Source organism: Martes martes (assembly GCF_963455335.1).
Source record: "Martes martes genome assembly, chromosome: 8".
Classification (NCBI taxonomy): Eukaryota; Metazoa; Chordata; class Mammalia; order Carnivora; family Mustelidae; genus Martes; species Martes martes.
Genome location: NC_137895.1, coordinates 22126099 through 22149761, shown reverse-complemented (window position 1 = coordinate 22149761; position 23663 = coordinate 22126099). Strand labels below are relative to the sequence as shown.

General features: G+C 35.6%; 1 protein-coding gene across 9 annotated transcripts in view; it reads right to left on the bottom strand.

Annotated features, from left to right (window-relative positions):
- Positions 1-23663, bottom strand: part of ANKS1B (ankyrin repeat and sterile alpha motif domain containing 1B) — a gene marked incomplete at its 5' end in the record, with an annotated part of 1134786 nt that overhangs the window by 380987 nt on the left and 730136 nt on the right. The gene's annotated exons all lie outside the window — the stretch shown is intronic.

The window sequence follows — 23663 nt, the reverse complement described above, 5'->3', positions numbered from 1 at the left end:
ATTACTGCAAAATACAGAAACTGCATCGCAGTCTTGAAGTCAAGATAATTCATTTCTCAATTGCAGGGCTTCTTCTAAACAAAAACATTATTAGGCACAAGAAATCCTTTTCCCCTCTGATATTTATAACCCAGTCTACCAGGGTTAGCATTCTAAATTAGCTATAAAGGTAACATTACTGGGTAGAGATTTTTAATAAAGACGAAGAGCCCTAACCAAAAATAATTCAAGAATAACAGATGCAAATGTGTGAGTTTTACTGAATGGCAGACAGATTGGGTAATTTATTTAATAATTGAGAGAAACCAGAGGTTAATAATAGAACCCATAGAAAAAATAATAGAACCCATAGGACTAAATCATAAGAAAGAATAGACTCTTAAGATTGGGAGATAACTTGAAGAAGGGTTAGTCTAACCTGTCTCTTAAGGCAGTAATCCCTTGTCACAGGGTGCCGAGATGATATCACTGAATTTATGCTTGAATACTGCCTAGAACGCAGCTCTTACTACTTACCAGGAAGACTCTACTTATTAGATATTTTACTTCCTACCTGACTCCTACTCACTTATTCCAGCTCTGCCTTTGTGGTTACACAGACTGGGAACAGTGTCTTTTGTACATAAAGTGTTTTAAAAATCAAAGATAACTCAGATCACCCCAGAACAGTGCCTGGCACATAATAAGTGCTTAATAAACATTTATTAAATAAATGAAACATTATTTTTCTTCTTTCTCCAAGCCTTATTTTTCTCTTTTTAAGAACTTTGTCAGCCTCCCTGGCACACAGACATGAATCTTTAAAACATCTTGGACTCGGTCTTTCACTGCCTGACATGCAACCCCAGGTTCTAGTCTATCCTTACCAAGGTGTTTTGTATCCATTCCCTGGATTCTACTTCCTTTTTCATGTTTGTGGAATGGCCATCTACTTTGATTCTGCCATCTCATAAGACATCTAGGCCCACATGGCTGGATGCAACGATAGTATCTATATCGCTTTTCCTATCTCTGATATTTTAAAATCTATTTTATACACGAGTGTCAGACTAACCTCTCTAGGACAGTTTGGTTTTTATGCCTTGTTTCAAAACCCCTCCATGGTTTTCAGTTGGCTTCAAAATAAACTCCCATCTCCTCCTAATGACATTTTGGGGTCTCCATGATCTTTTACAAATCATCTACATTTATTTATTTTTCTCTGGCACTCCAGTCATGTGGGATTTCTGGCTGGTCTCTAAATGCATACTGTAACATACTTGGGTTGGTTTTGTTATGTCCCCACATTTCTGCCCCTTCTTTGGCTCTGGAACAGATGACATTTCCTTTAATTTTTCGTAATCCCTCCTAACAGGAATAAATGCTTTCTTTAACTGTTTTAAATGGCATTGACCTTCTATTAGGACAAATAAATATTTTCTGTCTAATATTGTAGTTATTTGTGTATAAGACTTGTAGAACTATGTCTTGCTAATACTGCTTGTGGTAAGGATTCAGGATGCGCCTGCTAAACCAAATAATTTTCATTTCATAATCCAAACAACATAAAATTCTAGCTTCAGATTTAACATTTCATTAAAAAATTTCTATCTGAAGTCTCTGAATTTTTATTTAAAAAATTATAAGTAAGTTTTTATATAGAATTTTTAGGTCTGGATCTTTAATATCCTCATCCTCCTTTTCACTTGATTATGATTTATTTCTGATTGGTTCTAGATCTTTCAAGAAGGTCAAAAAGTTTGCAGCAGTTAAGGAGTCAGTTTTAAGGGGCTCTGCCTGCTCAACATTACTTGTATGAGAAGTTGAAAATAAGACACTGTTTGTTCTTGGCCAGCTCTAAAGCTGGTATAAGGTGAAATTAAAGGTAAATATCAAATACAACCTTTCCTAGGATCATATCCACACTGTTCCTCCTGATCATTTTGAACTATGAGCAGGTGGATAGGCTACAAAAAGACTGTGCAAACATAATAATAATGTTTTAGCTTGGTAAGGCATATGCTAAAATCTTAAAATCCTAAAATCCCATCTCATCTCTTAAGATACATATCAGGGATCAAGTACTGCCACACACACACAGCCTAGGTATCAAATCATCTTTGTTAAGTGAATGAACTAATGACACTGGAAATGGTTTTGATAGGATTTTCATTTCTTAATAGAGAGAGAGAAAGAGAGAGAGCAAAATTATTTCAAGGTCCAGACTGCTTTATGAAAACATAGCTCGCATACAGGCCAATATCTTGATGAACATAGATGCACACATCCTTAACAAAATATCAGCAAGCTGAATTCAACAATATATTAAAAGGATCATTCACCATGATCAAGTGGGATGTATTCTGGGACACAAGGATGGTTCAATTTCCATAAACCAATCAAGATGATAAACCACATTAACAAAATTAATCATAAAAACCATACTATCATCTCAATAGATGCAGAAAAACACTTGGCAAATACAACATCTATTCACAATAAAATAAACTCTGAACAAAGTGAGGTTAGAAGGAACATATAGCTCAACATAATAAAGTCCATATATGACAAACCCACAGCTAACATCATACTCAATTGTGAAAAACTGAGAGCTTTTCCCATAAGATCAGAAATAAAATAAGAACATCCACTCTCACCACTTTTATTGAACATAGTCCTGGGAGTCCTAGTTGCAGCAATCAGACAAGAAAAAGAAACAAAGCATCCAGTTGGTAAGGAAGAAGTAAATCTATCACCACTTTCAGGTGACATGATACTATACATATAAAAACCTTAAAGACGCCACCAAAAATCTATTAGAAGTAATAAATGAATTCAGTAAAGTTGCAGGATACAGAATTAATACCCAGAAATCGGTAGCATTTCTATACTAACAACAAAGAATTTCTCTGCTCTGAAAGAGAAATTAAAAAGCAATTTAATTTACAATTACACCAAAAAGAATAAAATACATAGGAATAAACTTAGTCAAGGAAGAAAAAGATATATACTTTGAACACTATAGAACACTGATGAAAGAAATCGAGGATGACAAAAACAAATGGAAAGATATTCCATACTCATAGACTGAAAGAATTGATATTGTTAAAATGTCCATATTACACAAAGTAATCTACAGATTTAATGCAATCAAAATACCAACAACATTTTTCACAGAACTAGAACAAATAATAAAAAAATTTGTATGGAGTCACAAAAGACCTGAATAGCCAAAACAATCTTGAGAAAAAAGAACATAGCTGGAGGTATCACAATCCCAGATTTCAAGATATACTACAAAGTTATCATAATCAAAACAGCATGGGACTGGCACAAAAACAGACACATGGATCAATGAAACAGAATAGAAAGCTTAGAAATAAACCTACAATTATATGATCAATTACTCTACAACGAAGAAGGCAAGAATATACAATGGGGAAAAGATAGTCTCTTCAACAAATGGGTGCTGGGAAAACTCAAGTGTTTATGGCACTTGAGTTGTAACATGTTCCTTTTCTCCTACACTACATGCAAAAGAATGAAACTGGGTTACTTTATTATACCATACACAAAAATAAACTTTAAATGGATTAAAGACCTAAATTTGAGGCATGAGACCATAAAACTCCTAGAAGAAAACATGGTCAGTAATCTCTTTGGCATTTGCTTTAGCAAAGTTTTTCTAGATGTGTCTCCTTAGGGAAGTGAAACAAAAACAAAAATAAACTATTGGGACTATGCTAAAATAAAAAGATTTTGCACAGCAAAGGAAACCATACACAAAACAAAAAGCAAGCTAGTGAATGAAAGAAGATATTTGCAAATGGTGTATTAATAAGGGTTAATATAAAAATATATAAAGAACTTAAACAATTCAACACTAAAAAAAATCTGTTTTAAAAATATGCAGAGGACCTGAATAGACATTTTTCCAAAGAAGCCATGCAGATGGCCATAGACTCACAACTTTTGAATGATTTGTATCAAGAAGACAAGAAATAACAAGTGTTGGCAAAGACATGGAGGAAAAAGAACCCTCATACACTGTTGGTGGGAATGTAAATTGGTACAGTCACTGTGAAAAACAATATAAAGATGTCTCAGAAAATTAAAAATAGAATTACCATATGATCCAGTAATTCTACTACTGGGCATGTATTCAAATAAAATAAAATTACTAATTTAAAAAGATATATGCACTGCTATGTTTACTGCAGCACTATCTACAAAAACGAAGATATGAAAGCAACCCCAATGACTACTCATAGATGAATGGATAAAGAAGATGTGGCATACAAGTGCAATGGAATATTATCCAGCCATAAGGAGAAATGAGATCTTGACATTTGTGACAGCATGAATGGACCTAGAGGGTATTATGCCAAGTGGAATAAGTCAGAGAAAGACAAATACCATATGATTTCACTTATATGTGGAATCTAAAAACAAACAAATAAAAAGCAGAAACAGACCCATAAATACAGAGAACAAACTGATGTTGTCAGAGGGAAGGGGCAAAATGGGTGAAGGGGTGTGGGAGATACAGGCTTTCAGTATAGCATAGGGAATAGTCAATGATATTGTAATAGTGTCATATGGTGACAAATGGTATCTACACTTGTGAGCATAGCATAACATACAGAGTTATCAAATAACTACGGTGTGCACCTGAAATTAATGTAACAATAATGTGTCACTATACTTCAATTTTTAAAAAACAAATATAGGTTGGAGACAATACTAGTTAACCAATCACTGCAAATCTTTGTATAGATTAAATTCAATTCTTTATTCAGTCATTCAGGTTCTTTTCAGTAATTCTCATATGTCAGTGAAAAGCTATAATGCAGGAGGGAAATGAGTAGAAGAGAGTTGAGTAGGGTGAGGTGGTGAGGGAGAGAGAGAAAGAAGAAAGAGATCATGAGTCAAATTGTTTGCGGTTTTGTTAAAAGTATTTTCTCATGAATCAAACTTCTAAAAGAACCCTGGTTCAAGTCTGAAGATCACGTTTTTATAGTGGTTAAGTACATTTCTCACCACAAATATTACTTGAAATACTTTATTGGAGTCTTAAAATTTTTCAAGCATAACAATACATTATCTGGCAGACCCCTTTATTCAACTAGAACTTCTCTAAGTCCCCAGAGTGAGATAAATGGAGGGAAAACATAAATTAATAGTTTTTCAGAGGTACTATGTCCTAGGCAGTGTGATATGGATTATGAACCCCATTTCAGATAAGGAAAACAAACTCAGAGTATGTGATGAAACCAGCAATTTTCTTTGGCACAGTCTTTAGGGAAAAAAAAAATCTGGGGATGCCACTTTCAGAACGGCAATGTGAAAAGTTCCATGGACATGATTCTCCACGAAACAGACATAACTGCTGAATATTGTATAATAAAACAACCTTTTAAAGTATCTGAAAATTGTTCCAAGAACATACAGAGGATGGAAAAATATTTATTCAAGAAAATCTACTGAAACTTGGTAAGAACAGAGAGTCTGTGGCACTTGAGTCGTAACATGTTCCTTTTCTCCTCTCTCCCCCCAGCTCAACTTGAAAGTCCACTCTGAGTGGCTGTGCCCAAGAGATGAGACTCCCTCTCAGCACCCATCCAAAGGATATGATACCTTATCAAAAAAGATAGGCCAGCAGCATTTCTTTCCTTCCTTTATTTTTTTTAATTAATTATTTTTTAAAACAAATTTTTAAAGTAGGCTCCAATGCAGGGCTTTAACTCACAACCCCAAGATCAAGACTTGAGCTGAGGTCAAGAGCCAGACAGACTCTTAACGAACTAAGCCACCCAGGCAACCCTGCCAACAACATTTCTAATTCCATCTGCTCCAAGGCTCAGAGGTTAAATTCTCGGTGAGTGTGCCTGAGAGGTTATGGGTTCCTTTTGTCTACCCTGCCCCCATTTTGTATGTTCCATCCCAGTTGCGACAGAGTAGGAATATTGGGGTCCTGATTGCCCTCAACCCAGCTTGCTTATAAGAGCTGAGTTTCCATGCCCAGAAAGGCAAGAGCTGAGAGGATGAGAAGACCAGAGGCTACCACCCTTGCCCATTGCCCGGAACAGTGACTCCAAGATTGTGCCAAAGGGAAGTAGTCATAATATGTCAGTCCATAAATAGGTTAGTCCTTAAGTGCAAGAGAGCTCTAAAGCTCTCTCCAAGAAATTGACTTTATTTGAAACAGTATGAAGAAGTTCAAGCCTAAGGGCATTGTTAAAAACAATGGAGATTTTTGTGGTAAGCAATTAAAAGGAGACTAGGACTACAGGCTAAACAGTAGGGCAGCTGGTTTTGTAGAATCAAGAAGAGACAGTTAAGAAATGCTCTCCTGGGATCAGAACAAACTTCAAATACTGGCCTCAAGAAGTACTCCTAACCAAATTTAATTGGACCAGACTCTGGAACAACTCCTATCTTAGAGAACTGTTAAAAATAAGAGCGTAATAAGCTCGCAATTAGTGGAGCTTAATATCCAGGTGTGAGGTCAAAGGGGGCAGAGAGATTAACAGAAAGATTAGGGAAAGAAAACCAGAAAATTCTCCTATAACCATTGTCATACCAGGATGACTGTACACGGGCAAGGCTGTACACTTGAGTGGATAAATACCATGAATTGTATCTATAAAATGGGATATTATTTAGCAATAAAGAGAAATGAAGAGCTCATAAATGTTAAATCATAACTAAACCTTGAAAATATTATGTTAAATAAAGCAGCCAGTCAAAAAATACCATGAATTATATGATTCCATTTATTTGCAATATCTAGAACAGACAAATTTATACAGACAGAAAGTAGATTAGTGGTTGCTTAGGGCTAGAGAAGGAGTACTGGGTGAAAAAGAGGAGTGACTGTTAATAGATGTGACATTTCTTTTGAGGGTGATAAAAATGTTTTTAAATTGTCTGGGGATAGTTGTACAATGCTGTGAATATACTAAAAACTCCTGAATTGTATAATTTAAGTGGGTGGATTGAATAATATGTAAATTATGTCTCAATAAATTTTCACTTAAAAAATTATGAGAACACAAAACACACAATTGCATATACATATAATTTATTGTTTTATATATTGGTATTTTAGTGCTCTATTTTTTCTCCTTTTCCATCATCCTTGGTTATGCCTTCCCCTAGTTACTCCATACCATCTGTGTTATCCATCCTTCCCTCAAGTTAATTCATGTTAAACTAGTGTGTATCTTTACATATATTAATCCATTGTGAAATCTCTCTATCACACACACACACGTACAAATACACACACTAATTGTAGGCTTTGTTTCATAAAAATAGAATCATATTACCCTCATTTTTCTGAACCTTACTTTTCTCATTCAACAAAGCCTTATGGAAATTCCACTAGGTAAGTGATAAGCTATGATTTATTCTTATAAATAGCTACATAGTAGTCCACAATGTGGATATACCATTCTTTTCTCAGTTCTCTGACTGATATCTCTAGATATCCCTCCATTTTCTTTTTTAAAACTTTTTATGTTGAGATAATCATAGATTCACATGCGGTTATAAAAACTACTAAGAAGGCTTTACTCAATTTTCGCCACTCTAACATCTTGTATAGCTACAGTACAATATCACAATTAGGCAAATGGCATTTATAAAATCCATTGATCTTATTCAGATTTCACGAGTTTTTGCATGCACTCGTTTGTGTGTGCCTATGTGTTTAGTTCTACACAATTTTATCACACATATTGATTGTGTGACCATCACCACAGTCAAAAATAAAGACAGTACCATCATAAGGATCCCTCCTGTAACCCTTTCATAGCCATAGCCATCTCCCCCCCCACCCCGCCGCAGCTTCTTAACCTCTGGCAACTACTAATCTGTTCTCCATCTCCATCTCCATCAATTTGTCATTTCAAGAATGTTACATACATGGAGTCATAGAGCATGTAACCTGTGGGATTGGCTTTCTTTCATTGAGCTTAATTTTCTTGAAATCCATACAAGTTACTCTGTGTATGAATAGATCATTGCTTTTTGTTTTGGAGTAACATTCCATGATACGGATATATCACAGTTTCCTGCAGAGCTTAAGTTTTTAATTTTGATGAAGTACAATTTGTCAGTTTTTACTTTTATGAATCATGTTTTTGGTGTCTACCCATTATTTTTAATTTTTAAAATGGTCACTTTAAAAAATGTGTCTGTTATGAATAGTCTACAACTGTAATTATGTTTTAATCTGGAATTTAAAAAACTATAGTCTAGTAGTTTGTAATTTTTTAAAAAGATTTATTTATTTATTTTTTAGAGAGAGTGAGAACAAGTGAAGGTTAAAGGGAGAGAGAGAATCCTGAAGCAGACTCCCTGCTGAGGGCAGAGCCCTAGATGGGCTCAATCCTAGGACCCTGAGATCTTGACCTGAGCCCAAATCAAGAGCTGGGACGCTTAACCAACTGGGCCACCCAGGTGCCCCAGTGGTTTGTATTTTAATGGAAAAATACAATTTAGGATAATGACAGTCATGTTTGATTTTAACCATTCCATCTTACTTTTCTATTTATATTTATGTACATTGCTATTTCCTCATTTTCCTTTTTTAAATTTTTCAAATTTTGTTGATCTGGTGACATTCTTATTCATTCTATTTTTCTCTTTTTAACTTCTAGATTCTGTGATATTTCTCTGTTAATAGTTACTATATATCTTTCCATGCCCTATCAAACATATACTTTTCCAGGTTATTTGAAAATAAGGTATCAACTCTCTCTCCTTCCATAATTCTTTAAAACACTTCCAGTGTGTCTACCCAACCAATGCCAATCAATTTAGTTACTGTAAAGAACCAGTCATCACTGTTCCATATACTCATAATCTTTTCCATTTGCGATTTCTCTCTTCATTTGTTTGTGTTTTTGGAGGGCACATATTGCATGGAGCACTGGGTGAGGTGCGTAAACAATGAATTTTGGAACACACACACACACACAAAATAATAATAATAAAATTAAATTTAAAAAAGGGGGGGGCACCTGGTGGCTCAGCGGGTTAAAGCCTCTGCCTTCGGCTCAGGTCATGATCCCAGGGTCCTGGAATCGAGACCCACATTGGGCTCTCTGTTCAGCAGGGAGCCTGCTTCCTCCTCTTCTCTCTCTCTGCCTGCCTCTCTGCCTACTTGTAATCTCTGTCTGTCAAATAAATAAATAAAATCTTAAAAAAAAAAAAAAAAGACCTGAGCACCTAGAGGGTCTTTGCTCCCTGCCGCATCATTGGAATATGGGTTTCATTTGCCTTGTGGCTCCCACAGACTGCTCCAAAGACTTGAGATATAATATGATGTTGAAAACATTCACATTGTAATGTGATTGAGCCTAGTTAAGGCCTCTTTATAAGGTTTAAAATTTGGAAAGGGGGCACAGGGATCCATTCATCTTGCTACCACTCAAGTCACACTCCAATTGTAAGTTCCCTTTGCTATTATTAAAACAGTCACTTACCAAAAAAAAAAAAAAAAATCTCATATATTTAGAAAATATTTTGAACTGAATAAAAATAAAAGTACACTATATTAAAATTTGTAAGATGTAGTTAAAGAAATATGTAAAGAGAAATTTAAAGCATTAAATGTTCATATTAGAAATAAAGAAAATGTCAAATCAATAATCTCTGCATCCACCTTAAGAAATGTGAAAAAGAGAAAAAAATAAAACCAAAAGTAAGTAGAAAGGAGGAAATAAAGATTAGAGAAGAAAATAATGAAATGTCAATAAAGAAAAATCAATAAAGAAAAATCAATGAAACTAAAAGCTTTTATTTATGATCATCAATAATTGATAAGACAGCTAGTCAGGTTAACCAGGAAAAAAAAAAGGAGAATACACAATTTACCAATATCAAGAATGAGAAAAGTCACAGTCCTACAAAGTCTGCAGACATCTGAAAGGGATAATAAAATATTTTTAATAACTTTGTGCCAATAAATGCAACAGCTAAGGTGAAATAGAAAAATTTATTGAAAGACACAATCAAAACTCTCTCCTGAATAACTTCATAACTGAATATCTCTTACCTATTAAAAGCATTGTATTTATAGTTAAAACCTTTCACAAAGAAAACTCTAGGCCTCATCAATGGCTTTAATGGTGAATTCTACCAAACATATGAAGAAGAAATAAAAACAATTCTGCACAAACTCTTCCAGAATATTAAGAGAATACTTGCCAACCCATTTTATGAGTTCATAATTACTCTGATACCAAAGTCAGACAATGATATTTTGAGAAAAGAAAACTATAGACCAATGTTTGTCATGGATACAGATGTAGAAATTCTTAACAAAATGTTGGGAAATAATATTCAATAACACATAAAAGATAACACAACATGACCAAGTTAGATTTATCCCAATAATATGTCTTTTTTAATATTAAAAATCAATTAATGTATCTCACCATATTAACTAGTAAAAAAAAATCACATGATCATCTCAGTAGATGCATTAAAAAAATCATTTGATAAAAGCCCACAACTATTGCTCATAAAAACTCAACCAATGAGAAAGGAATTTCTCAAACCTGATAAAAGGCATCTATAAACAACCTACAGCTAGCATTTTACTTAATTGTAAAAGATGGATGCTTTCCTGCTAAGATCAGGAAAAAAGGCAAGGAAGTCCACTAACACCTCTTCCATCTAATACTGTACTGGGGGTTCTAACTAGCACAATAAATATGGAAAAAGAAATAAAATCCAGCCAAATTAGAAAGGAAGACTTTTCTGTTAACATATGATATGATTATCTATGTATAAAACCCTAAGAGATCCATATAAAAGCTAGCGGAATAAATAATTTTATCAAGGTCGCAGAAAACAATGTACAAAAATTAATTGTATTTGTATATACCATCAATAAACATATAGAAGTTGAAATTTTAAAAATATCATATTAAGGAATAAATCTGTCAAAAGATATTCTGGATCTATATATTTAAAATTACAAAGTGCCTCTGGAAAACATCATATAAGATCTAAATAAATGGAAAGATACACTGTATTCATGGATTGGAGGACTCAACAGTGTTAAGATGTCAGTTCTTCCCAAAGTTATCTATAGATTTAATGTAGTCCCAATCAAAATTCCAGGAGACTTGTGTGTGTGTGTGTGCATGTATGTGTGTGTAAATTGTCAGGCTTCTCATAAAATTCATATGGAAACACAAAGGACCAAGAATAATCAAAATAACTTTGAAGAAAAAGGCTGGAGAAGGTATATTACTTGACTTTACTTATCTTAAAGCTAGGGTCATGGGGACTGCGGGGTATTAGTGTTAAGATAGATAAGCAGATCAGTGGAACAGAATAGATGATTTAGAAACAGACTGACACAAAGAGAATCAATTGACTTTTGATCAAAGTAAAAGACAATTCTGTGGAGAAAGGAGATACTTTTTAATGAATGATTCAGGAGTAACTGGGAATGTACACATACAAAAAATGGATTTCAATCCATATTTCACACCATCTATAAAAATTAGCTTAAAATGCATCATAGGCCTAAATGTAAAATCATGAAACTTCTAGAAGAAAAAAAATACAAGAAAATTAGGAAAATCCTGAACTTGGGTTAGGCACCAAAAGCACAATTCTAAAAGAGAAAATGATCATTAAAACTAATCAAAATTTTAAAATTCTGCTCTTTTAAAATCATCGTTAAGAGAATGAAAAGACAAAACAGTGGATTGGAAGAAAACATTTGCAAATCATACCTGGTAACAGACTGTATTGCAAATATATTAAGAACTCTCAAAATTCACTAATAAAAGATCATTTTTTAAACAGGCAAAAGATTTGAACAAACACTTCACCAGAGAAGCTATACAGATGTTGAAGAAGCACACAGAAAGACGTTCAACAACATTAGACATTAGGAAAATGGAGATGAAAACCATAATGCAATACCACTTACTAGAATGTCTAAAATTAAGGAGGCTGATCACACCAAAAGTTGACAATGATGTGGATTGATGGGCCTCTCAGACACTGTTGGTAGAAATGTAAAATGCTACAACCTCTTTGGGAAATAGTTTGATAATTTCTCAAAAAGTCAAATATACATCTACTACATGGCCCAGATATTCCACTACTGGGTATCCACCCAAGAGAAATGAAGGCATATGCTACAGAAACTTGGCCAACAACTCAAAACAGCCTAAATATTCATCATCATCTGAATAAATAAATTGTTGTATATTCTTACAATAGAATATTACTCAGCAATAGAATGGAACAAACAGTTGATAAATGCAACACATGGTTAAATATCAAAATAATTTTGCAGAGTAAAAGAAACCAGACTTCCCCCAAAAGACTACATTCTGTATGAGTCCATTTATATACAATTCTAGAGAAGGCAAACTTATCTCTAGTGATAGAAAACAGATCAGTAGCTACCTAGGAACGGGAGAAGGGAGGAATGGGAGGAATTAAGAAGTGATAGGAAATTTTTGGAGACGACACATTTATTTTATTGTGGTGAAGGTTTCAATGTACAACCACTTGTCATACATCAAGCCGTACTCTTTAAATCTGTGCAGTTTGTGCAGTTTGTTGTAAATAAATTTAGCTTAAAAAGTTAAACTAATAAAGTAGGGAAAGGAAATAAAGAATAATGGGGAAGGAAGTTGCTTATAGGTAGAATTGTCAGAGAATGCCTCTCTGAATAGATGCAATTCTGACACAGACTGGAATGTAGTGAGGGAGTGAGACAGTCTGACGTCTAGTAAAAGAGAATTTGAGGGGCACCTGAGTGGCTCAATGGATTAAGCCTCTGCCTTCGGCTCAGGTCATGATCTCGGGGTCCTGGGATGGAGCCCCACATCTGGCTCTCTGCTCAGCGGGGAGCCTGCTTCCCCCTGTCTCTCTGACTACTTGTGATCTCTGTCTGTCTGTCTGTCTGTCTCTCTCTCTGCACCAAATAAATAAAATCCTTTAAAAAAAAAGATAAAAGAGAATTTGAGGCAGTAAATTTAAAGGCTGATAGCTTCTATACTGTAATGGAATAGTGATGCTGGGAGGGTAAAGTACTAGTTTAGTTTTTACATGTTCTTAACTGTTCTCACTGTATATCACGTAGTGATGAAAGGTCTAGGAGACTGAGATGAATGTGTGCTTACCCCAGGATATAGTATTAAATCAATACATGATATCAGTTTGGGCTTCTGAAGTTAATTTTCTCTTTAAAAGTAGAAGGCAATTGATATTCTGATTAATTTCAGACATCTCTTAATTAGGTTCTAGTTAATTGGGGAGGAGGATACTTCTTTCTATACTTTATTCATTCTTTCAGCATTGACTGATTTCTTCCACAATTATTACAAAGTACCTCTTGTTCCAAGCATTTTGCTAGGCAGTGGGGATATAGCTTTGAACAGCCCTGCACTTATGCACTTTACAGGCTAGTGGAGAAACTGATTTACCACTTAGAGAATGTCATTTGATATGAGAAGAATTAAAACTTAGAAACATGACTTCTTATTGCGACCGTAGGGAGAGGAGAGATGCATTAGAGAAAATCCCTTAAATGACTACAGTTTCCACAAGCAAAAGAAAAACCTACATACTATCTGCTTCAATAGGTGCTACTCAGTGGAACTGATAAAACAGATAAGGTGGGGAAAAGGATTTGGCAGAGGCTGCAGTTATCAAATTTGTTAAGCAGTCAAATGGAATTTAGGAAGGGATGGATAAAGGAGAGACTCCTGACAAAAGTGAAAGAAAGAAGAAAGGAAGGAAGGAAGGAAGGAAGGGGAGGGGGAGGAGGGAGGAAGGAAGGAAGGAAAAAAAGAAAGAAAGAAAGAAGAAAGAAAGAAAAAGAAAGAAACACTTAAAAATGTAATAAATGCCTGTTTATCCTAGGACCAAGGTAACTGACACATAGCACATACTTTTCAAAGATTGTCTTTCCAGCAGTCTAAACCATGTATAAAGGAAGGGAGCTAATATTTATTAATAATTTATTAATTTATTAATTATTTATTAATGATGTGTCAGGGCTTTAAAATATCTCACTATGTAATAAAGCAAACACATTTACTGTGGTCAGGTTCTAAATGGTCTACACATATTGGCTTGTATTATTCTTAGGATAACCCCAGGAAGAACTATGGTTATCATCTGCTCTTACAGAGAAGGAAAAAGAAGATACCAAAAGGTCATACATTTTCAGAGTTGCCCAATTAGACTAGAACCCTGGTAGCCTGTCTCCAAAGCCTAAGCTCTTAGCTACTGCTCTATCCTGCTTCTTTTTTCCAGATGTGCAAGATTGGAAACTTGCCCTTTTCAGGAGGGAAAATGTCCACCCATATCCATCCCAGCAAGTTTGTTTTAAAAGGGTTTCCCAGTTTTTCCTGTTTATTCTCCTTTCCACCCTTCATCTTGCATTCAAAATTTTTAGCTTCTCAAGGGCAAAGCAACGAGAAAAAGTAGGAGGGAATAATAAAAGGTGAAAGAAGGGTAAATTCTATCACTCTGATATTTTATTTTACGCTAACGAAGGGTTTTTCTGCAAGTCTAAGGGATGGCAGCTTCCATGTAGTTTCCACCTTGGGGGCCTAGCCTGTCTGTTCTGCAAAGCATGGATGCTTGTACCGTGTGTCCAGGAAGATGCTGCCTCAATAGCGGGAGGCAGTGGGGTGATGAAGAGCCCTGGTCCTGGAGCCAGTCGGCGTCGGTTTGCATCTTGTCTCCTCTCCATTGTGTAAACATCCGTTGTTTCTATTTTTGAGAAGGACCGTGGAACAGTCAAGAGAGTGCCGTTCTTCTTGGGCAAGTTTCTGGGGCTTAGCTCTTCATTGGGAAGGTGAGAGGGACATTTCACCCCACCTATTTTATGGTTTTGTTTGAAGCAGAAATGAAATAACATATGTGAAAAGTCAGTGTGAACTATAAAGAGCTAATGAAATGATAGGGATATCCGTACTGTCGGTGGAATATACACTTGTGTTTTTCACTCAGTCTCTCCATCAAAAGGGCTGGTCCTGTGGAACAGCGTAGAGAGCCCAGATATGGACCCTCAACTCTATGGTCAAATAATCTTCGACAAAACAGGAAAAAATATCCAGTGGAAAAAAGACAGTCTCTTCAATAAATGGTGCTGGGAAAACTGGACAGCTATATGTAGAAGAATGAAACTTGACCATTCTCTTACACCGTACACAAAGATAAACTCAAAATGGATAAAAGACCTCAACATGAGACAGGAATCCATCAGAATCCTCGAGGAGAACATAGGGAGTAACCTCTTTGATATCAGCCACAGCAACTTCTTTCAAGATATGTCTCCAAAGGCGAAGGAAACAAAGGCAAAGATGAACTTTTGGGACTTCATCAAGATCAAAATCTTCTGCACAGCAAAAGAAACAGTCAACAAAACAAAGAGGCAACCCACGGAATGGGAGAAGATATTTGCAAATGACAGTACAGACAAAAGGTTGATATCCAGGATCTATAAAGAACTCCTCAAACTCAACACACACAAAACAGATGATCATATTAAAAAATGGGCAGAAGATATGAACAGACACTTCTCCAATGAAGACATACAAATGGCTACCAGACACATGAAAAAATGTTCATCATCACTAGCCATCAGGGAGATTCAAATCAAAACCACATTGAGATACCACCTTACACCAGTTAGAATGGCCAAAATTAGCAAGACAGGAAACAACGTGCGTTGGAGAGGATGTGGGGAAAGGGGAACCCTCTTACACTGTTGGTGGGAATGCAAACTGGTGCAGCCACTTTGGAGAACAGTGTGGAGATTCCTCAGGAAATTAAAAATAGAGCTTCCCTATGACCCTGCAATTGCACTGCTGGGTATTTACCCCAAAGATACAGATGTAGTGAAAAGAAGGGCCATCTGTACCCCAATGTTTATAGCAGCAATGGCCACGGTCGCCAAACTGTGGAAAGAACCAAGATGCCCTTCGACGGATGAATGGATAAGGAAGATGTGGCCCATATACACTATGGAGTATTATGCCTCCATCAGAAAGGACGAATACCCAACTTTTGTAGCAACATGGACAGGACTGGAAGAGATTATGCTGAGTGAAATAAGTCAAACAGAGAGAGTCAAGTATCATATGGTTTCACTTATTTGTGGAGCATAACAAATAATATAGAGGACAAGGGTAGATGGAGAGGAGAAGGGAGTTGAGGGAAATTGGAAGGGGAGGTGAACCATGAGAGACTATGGACTCTGAAAAACAACCCGAGGGCTTTGAAGGGGCAGGGGGTGGGAGGGTGGGGGAACCAGGTGGTGGGTATTGGGGAGGGCACAGATTGCATGGAGCACTGGGTATGGTGAAAAAACAATGAATACTGTTACGCTGAAAATAAATAAAAAATTTAATTAAAAAAAAAAAAAAGGGCTGGTCCTGAGCCATCAGTGCTTTTCCTCACATAGTCCTCTTTGTTTTGGGAGTGAACAGTCTGCCCAAGTAACAGAGGAAAGCCCACTGCACTGTAAGGTGATCAGATTCCCCAAACCTATGATGTCATTAGGGTCTTTGTCTTATCTAACATATACCAACAGCCAGGTCATCACATGCATCAAAAGGTGAAAAGAGAAGAAAGATAGAATAAGGAATGGTAAGAAAGGATAATTCTGATTCCCAGCTTTGTAATCAACAAAGACACTCTTAGTTATTTATTCCAACATATGTCAAGTAAAGATTGGTCATTTTTGAAGAGACTGGTAAAAAAGCCCCGCTGAACTACTGAAGAAAACTATGCCCACATTTGGGAGAGAAATTGCACGTTCAACTAAGAACTATGGTGCTGGAGTCTATATGAGGCTGCTTTCCAGTCTTTTATGTCCCGTATTACAGGTGTAGGAGCTAGAAGTGAACAGTGCTCACTCCCGTGGGATAGTGTAAGAAGGATCCTGACAAATAATTCTGTTTTTAACCAAGAATAATAATTATCTCATTTTTCCAATCCTAAATGTCCTCTGAGTTGAGAATCTTAAACTTCATATCTATTTCTTTATGGAGAAAAATTGACAATGAAAATGAGCAGAAACAGAGACAATGCAATAAGAACGATATTTTTTCCACTGATAAAATGACAACCATTCTGAAATACAAAGATAGGAATGCAAAACAAAGGTGGCAGACAACAGAAGAAGGAAAAGGATTAGTCATTTCAGGAATTATGGAATGTTGTGGGTCAACAGAGTTCTGGATCATAAAGCCAAGATTTGAATACAAAAATATTCCAATATCATGCTTTGGTGTTTAAATGCTAAGGGAAGACAGGAGCTCAGATTAAATTTTCCCTAAGGCCTTAAATTTTATTTTGAACTAAAAACTTCTTGAAGCACTTAAGAAATACCAGCCTTTACAAAACCGATCTGACAACTTATGCGCTGGGGTATGATCTAAAATAGGAAGTGAAATTTAAGCTTAAAATGCTAAAATCTTCTGGCAGACAACAAAAAATACATATATATAGGCCATACCTGATTGGAAAAAAATAGTAATTCCGTTGATTTCATTCTCTTTTTTCCTTCTTTTAAGGCTTCTGGCAAATGTTTGAATCTTCTTTAAGAAGCTAATTATAGCATTAAGTCATTGAGGCCTCCTGTGTGCCAGTCATTGTATTAGGCCCAGGGACGAAAGGGAAACTGTACTGCTCTCAAAGATCTTAGAAGCTAGTGGGGAGAAAATTACCATGCAGGTGATGAATGCTATAATGGATGTGTACAAGATATATAAAAGGTAGAAGGAAAGAAAGGATGCTTAATTTGGCTTGGGTAGAGAGCTTATGGAAGAGTTCATTTGATTTGTGATTTGAAGATATAGCAGGAGTTTGAGTGGCAAATAAAAGGAAGATGGTTCTGATGGTTAATTTTGTGTGTCAATTTGGGCTAAGGGATCCTCAGGGAGCTGATGAAACAATTATTTCTGGGTATGTCTGTCAGAGTGTTTCTGGAGGAGATTAGTATTTGAATCTAGACTGAATAAAGAAGATCACCCTCATCAACATGTGTGGACATCATCCCAATTTGTTGAGGATCTATTAGAACAAAAAGTCAGAAGAGTGGTTCTATCTCTTCCTGTACTCTGACCTTGGCACTCTGTGTTCTTGGGCCTTTGGACTTAGACCAGGACTTACACTGACAGACCCTGAAAGTCCTGGGCCTTTGGACTAGAACTGAATTACATACTGGCTTTCATGGTTCTCCAATTTACAGAATGGAGATTTGTAGAATTTTTCAGTTTCCATAATCATGTGACCCAATTCCTATAATAAATCTCCTTTTTTGTATATATCTGTGTCTGTCTGTCTGCCTATTTACCTATCATCTATCTATCTAATCTAGTTTTCCTATTAATTCTGTTTCTCTGAAGAATCCTAATACAATAGCATTCCAGGCAGAGGAAATAACATGAGAGAAAACTACGTTTGAATAACAAAATGATTAAAATGATTAATTACTGTTGGAATTTCAAACGTTATACATGCTTGCCTAAGGAGGGGAATGACACAGGAAATGGAACAAGATAGATATGTAGGAGACAGGTAATCAAGGAACGTGTTTGCCAAGAAAAAGAGTATTTTCTTTCTCAAAAGCAAAGAGATACGATCAAATTTTTGTTGCACAAACATCATCTGGAAGGATGTGAGAGATAGAATAATGCAGAGAGGAAACTGGAATAGGGAGACACAAGAAACTTTAAGGCTCTCCCTCTTATAGAGAAAATAGACAAAATGACCCAAGTAAATATTTTAAGGGACAGTCTCTAAGCAGAGGGGATTCCAAATAACCTCAGTCTCTTAGAAACTTTCAAAGTAAGCCCTGGTTTAATGGCTAAGTAAATTTCTTGTAAAAGGAACTTTGCCTGCCATCCCCCAACTGCAGAAGTTAGATATGGGGTTGATTCTTCCCATAGAGAAGACCTTGTCTAATTGATAGTGATGGCAAAAAATCTCTTTGATTGCCAGAAAGACATACCCAAATTCCAAGTGTTCTGTGCATACATTATAAAGTGGTTGAAAAGGAAATGAATACATGATCTTTTTTTTAAAAAAGGTGATTAACCTGAAGATTAAAGGAATTGATAATTATGAAAAGTGCTTAGAATGGTAATTGACATATAGCATGAACTGAACAAATACTAGTGAAAATAATAATAAAAACATTTGCTGTAACAATATACATTAGCTAGATATTGTTAGCTATAATATGTATTTATCTATAATAAACATAATACATATGATAATATTATTAACAATAATTGACTATCCAGACATAAACAAATTTCAAAAAATCAACTTGCTTAGTCAGTCAAGCACTGTCTAAAATCTATGAAATTCATGATTTTGAAATAATTCTCAAAGAAACTTCGGGTCAGATTTAATGTCTATCACTCACTAACAAATGAATTATGATTAAGTATGAAAACTGATGAGACATTTAATTTGTCTACTCTTCTTCGCCTGGCAATTTTAACTATTCTGAAATCTCATGGGTAGGATAAATACCTTTTGTGAAGGAGATCTGTTTACTTTCTTGATGAAGTCAACTGTTAAATCTATGATTTCTATAAAACAGAAACCCCCTCTCTCCAAATATTTTTAACCTCAAGGTTAGTACTTATTTCCATTTGCTACTAAAACCCTGAAAATTCAGGGTTAAAGACTTGTTTTTTTCCCCAGCAACCAAAATTTGTTTCTTTAGGTGAGATGGGTTGTGAGAGAATTTGAACCTCAAACCTGTGTCTAATCCTTCACATTTAAGATAATCTCAGCAACCTCACGTACAGAAATTTTAAGCTATTTCATATAGAGGCATTGGCTGAAAATTATAATATAAATACAAAAAAAAAGGAGTAGAACTGGTCTAGAAATGTTAAATTAACAGACCAAAACATCTTTATCTCATAATGCAAACATACAATTAGGTAATTTAAAATAAACCTTGAGATTCATAATGATTCAAAGTCATGGAGGTAGAAAAAGAGCTTTCTCTTCTGTTTTCTATGTAACCCAGAACCAAACCAGGGAATCTGTCATGGACAGCTGTATTCACCATGTAGCACGCATTGACTTCTAATAATGACCCCAGTTTTCCCTGGGGCCCTTACCACCTCACTCACTCCCAGTTTCTTGTACACTATCTTCAGGGATGGCCACATGTGGTAGGTGGCTTGTAATATGGCCCCACTGATCATTTTTTCCTGGTATTAATGGCTTTATGCAATTGCCTCTTGGAATAACTTGCTTCTAACCAATAGAATACCTCAATATTGCAGAGATGTCACGTCTATGGTTAGATTACAAAAATTCTGACTTCCACCTTACTAGGAAACCCTCTCCCTTGATAGCTTTGATGAAGCAAGTTGCTGTGTTGAGACCCATGGCCTGGAATTGAAGAAAATCGCTGGTCAACAGCCAGCTAGGAGCTGAGGCCCTCAGCTCAACAGCCCAAAAGGAACTGAATCTTGACCATAAACATGTCAGTGAGCTTGAAAGTGGATCCGTCTTCAGTTGAATCCCCAGCTCTGGCCAACATATTAGGTTGAAGTTTTGTGAGAAAGTGTGAAGAAGAACCCAGTTAAGCCATGCCCAGATTCCTGACCACAGAAATAATCAGATTAAAACAACAACAACAAAAAAAGGTGTGTTGTTTTAAGCAGCTAAATTTTGTGGCAGTTTATTATACAACAATAGGTAACTAATACATCTGGCAATATGACCCAATTCAGGTCAATAAAATTAAACTCAAAACAAGACAATTGTGTTAATTCATCTTCCCCCTGGCATAAAATTGTGAAGATGTAGAATTGGTTGTGTTGGCAGTCTTATTCGTGCCACTTTGGAACCTAAGAAAGGAGCCAAAATAAAAGAGAACAGAGCTGAGAAAAGGAAAAGGGCCTGAGTTCTAAAACAAACTCTTCTGAGACCTCAGATCAAGCTGAACCTAAAACTTGAATCTCTCTTGGATTTTTGGATATATCCCTAATAAGTTTTGCAAATATGAAAATGTTTTCTATTTTGAAAATATACTTTTGCTTAAGCCAAGCTGAGCTCTAAGATCCAAGATACATCATAAAATAATAGTTTCATTTCCTGTTTTTGGTCTTGTGAACAATTTTTTATTCTCTGTATAAAGCAGTGATTAATTGTTGAATTCATCTAAGAAAATTGGTGGCCAGTAAAGGAAGACTTTTTCTCAACACCTCTGGATTCTAAAACAAAATTTTAAAGATAAAATACAAAGTCATATCAGTAGCATTCATGTAGCCAGCTGATATTAGAAAAAAACAACACTGCTTTGTGATACTGCATTGCTATAGCTGCCATTTATTTTGTTTTAAAAAATAATATACAGATAAATTTTCTGACATGTTGCTTTCTACTGTGTCCACGGAACACTTTGTTCTATGTTGGATTCTTTTTTTTTTTTTCCTAAAGATTTTTATTTATTTATTTGTCAGAGAGAGAAAGAGAGACTGAGAGAGGGAACACAAGCAGGGATAGTGGGAGAGGGAGAAGCAGGCTCTCCGCCAAGCAGGGAGTCTGATGCGGTGCCCGATCTCAGGATCCTGGAATCATGACCTGAGCCAAAGGCAGATGCTTAACCGACTGAGCCACCCAGGCACCCCAGTGTTGGATTTTTCTGGCAGTCAAATAACATCTTTAAGTTCCCATGAATATTTAGCAAAGTCTGCCCAGATTCTACTGCAGTTGTATTAATATGTGAAAATATTCCCGTCTTTCCTGTTTTTAGGTTCAGAGCCTGAAATTTTACATGAATGTATCTATGTTTTTAATCTCAATGTGTGTGCTTTATTTCATGGATTTTTGTTTCTTTCGTGGATAAACTAAACTGTAGTATTTCGTTTTGAGCTTCTATTTTCTTCTCTATTGGTTTTGACAAAGGTGGCCTTCTGCTATGGATTACATCAAACATAGTTTAATTGAGAATAACTATGTACTCATAGTTCACCTAATGGGTCATAGATAAGTAACTTAGGACCATTCATGTAATAAAACAATGACAACAACATTTTTGTAGTTTTCAATATGTTTGAGTAAAATAATAGGAACAAAAGTTTATGAAATCCTGTCAAGGTTAAATGCTAGCTCAGTTGAAGATCCAAAACCAGATATCTCTTCAATTCATTCCCAATCCTCTGAACCATCAATTATGAACTTTATACCAGGATAATAAAAATAATGCTTTAGCATGACAAAAAAATACCAAGTACAAAGATAATGTAGGAAAGAGGTTAGCAATAATATAATAAACCTTAGGTCACACTGTTCATTTGTATGAATAATAGTGATCCTCTAAATTAAATCCATGTTATGGATTAGCTAAATGTGATAACAAGAAATGAGTTTAGTAAGACTCTATGGCCAATCTCAGTAGAATTAATCTATTTTAACTTGGTATGTATTCTAGGATAAAATGGTACATTCTTTCTGCCCTCAATTTTAATAGCATTTTGTAATTAGAGGGTGGTTTAGGGCCATGAAACAGCTTACTTAGCATGACCTAGGACAATTTTTCCAAGTTTAAGAGTTAAGGAGCAAACTCTTATTTGTCTATGAGGCAAACCTCTCTGTAGGTTCAGTTCCTCACCTACAAAATTAGAAGAATCTAAAAAATGAGTATTTATCCTATAGGATTATTGAGAGATTAAATAATACTTAGAATTTTACCTGGCATATGGTAAACCCATGTGCTAGTATATTACTACTATGACTATTGTTATTAATTATTAACACCATCATCATTAGATGACTTTCAAGGCTCTATATTATTTGAGCTTAATTTATCCCAACTTTATTCATATTCTCTTCTATCCATGTTAAGAGAATGTCTTCCTGTGCCCCTGTTTTACTAATGTAAAGGGGTGTTTTCTAAAGAATAGAAAATAGTTTTTAATTTTTTGAGTATTAATTCACCTGTTGTTTAGAGTCTGATGATTCATTAAACAAGAACTCCATTTTTACCTTTGTAGTAAACACTGTGTTCAACATCATGATAAATAAAACACATGAGTAAGTGTATTTTCTGGTTAGATTATAATTTCATGGGGGCTCTAAACATATATTAATCAGCAAAACAGTTAAGAATCTACCTCAGTGCTTTATCAGACCACTGAAGATTAAAGAAATGGAAGATCATATAGGAGAGAGGGGAAGGATTCATGGAGGATGTGAGACTTGAGTTTGGCCTAGGGTATTAGATAGGATTTATAGTTTAGCTCTATTTGAGCTCAAGCATAGAATATGTCCAGAACAAACAATTTAGAGCCCCAAGTTCAGAGTAGAAAAGTTTCCTGGACCTGAGTTCCAGATTCCAATCCTAGTTCTAAAAATCATTTGCTGGGGCGCCTGGGTGGCTCAGTGGGTTAAGCCCCTGCCTTCGGCTAGGGTCATGGTCCCAGGGTCCTGGGATCGAGCCCTGCATCCGGCTCCCTGCTCAGCGGGGAGCCTGCTTCCCCCTTCTCTCTCTGCCTGCCTCTCTGCCTACTTGTGATCTCTCTCTCTCTCTGTCAAATACATAAAAAAAAAAAAAAAATCTTTAAAAATCATTTGCTATGTGACATCATGCTTTCTTGCGTATAGATTATGGAGAATGATGCCTATTTTGTCTATTTTAAATT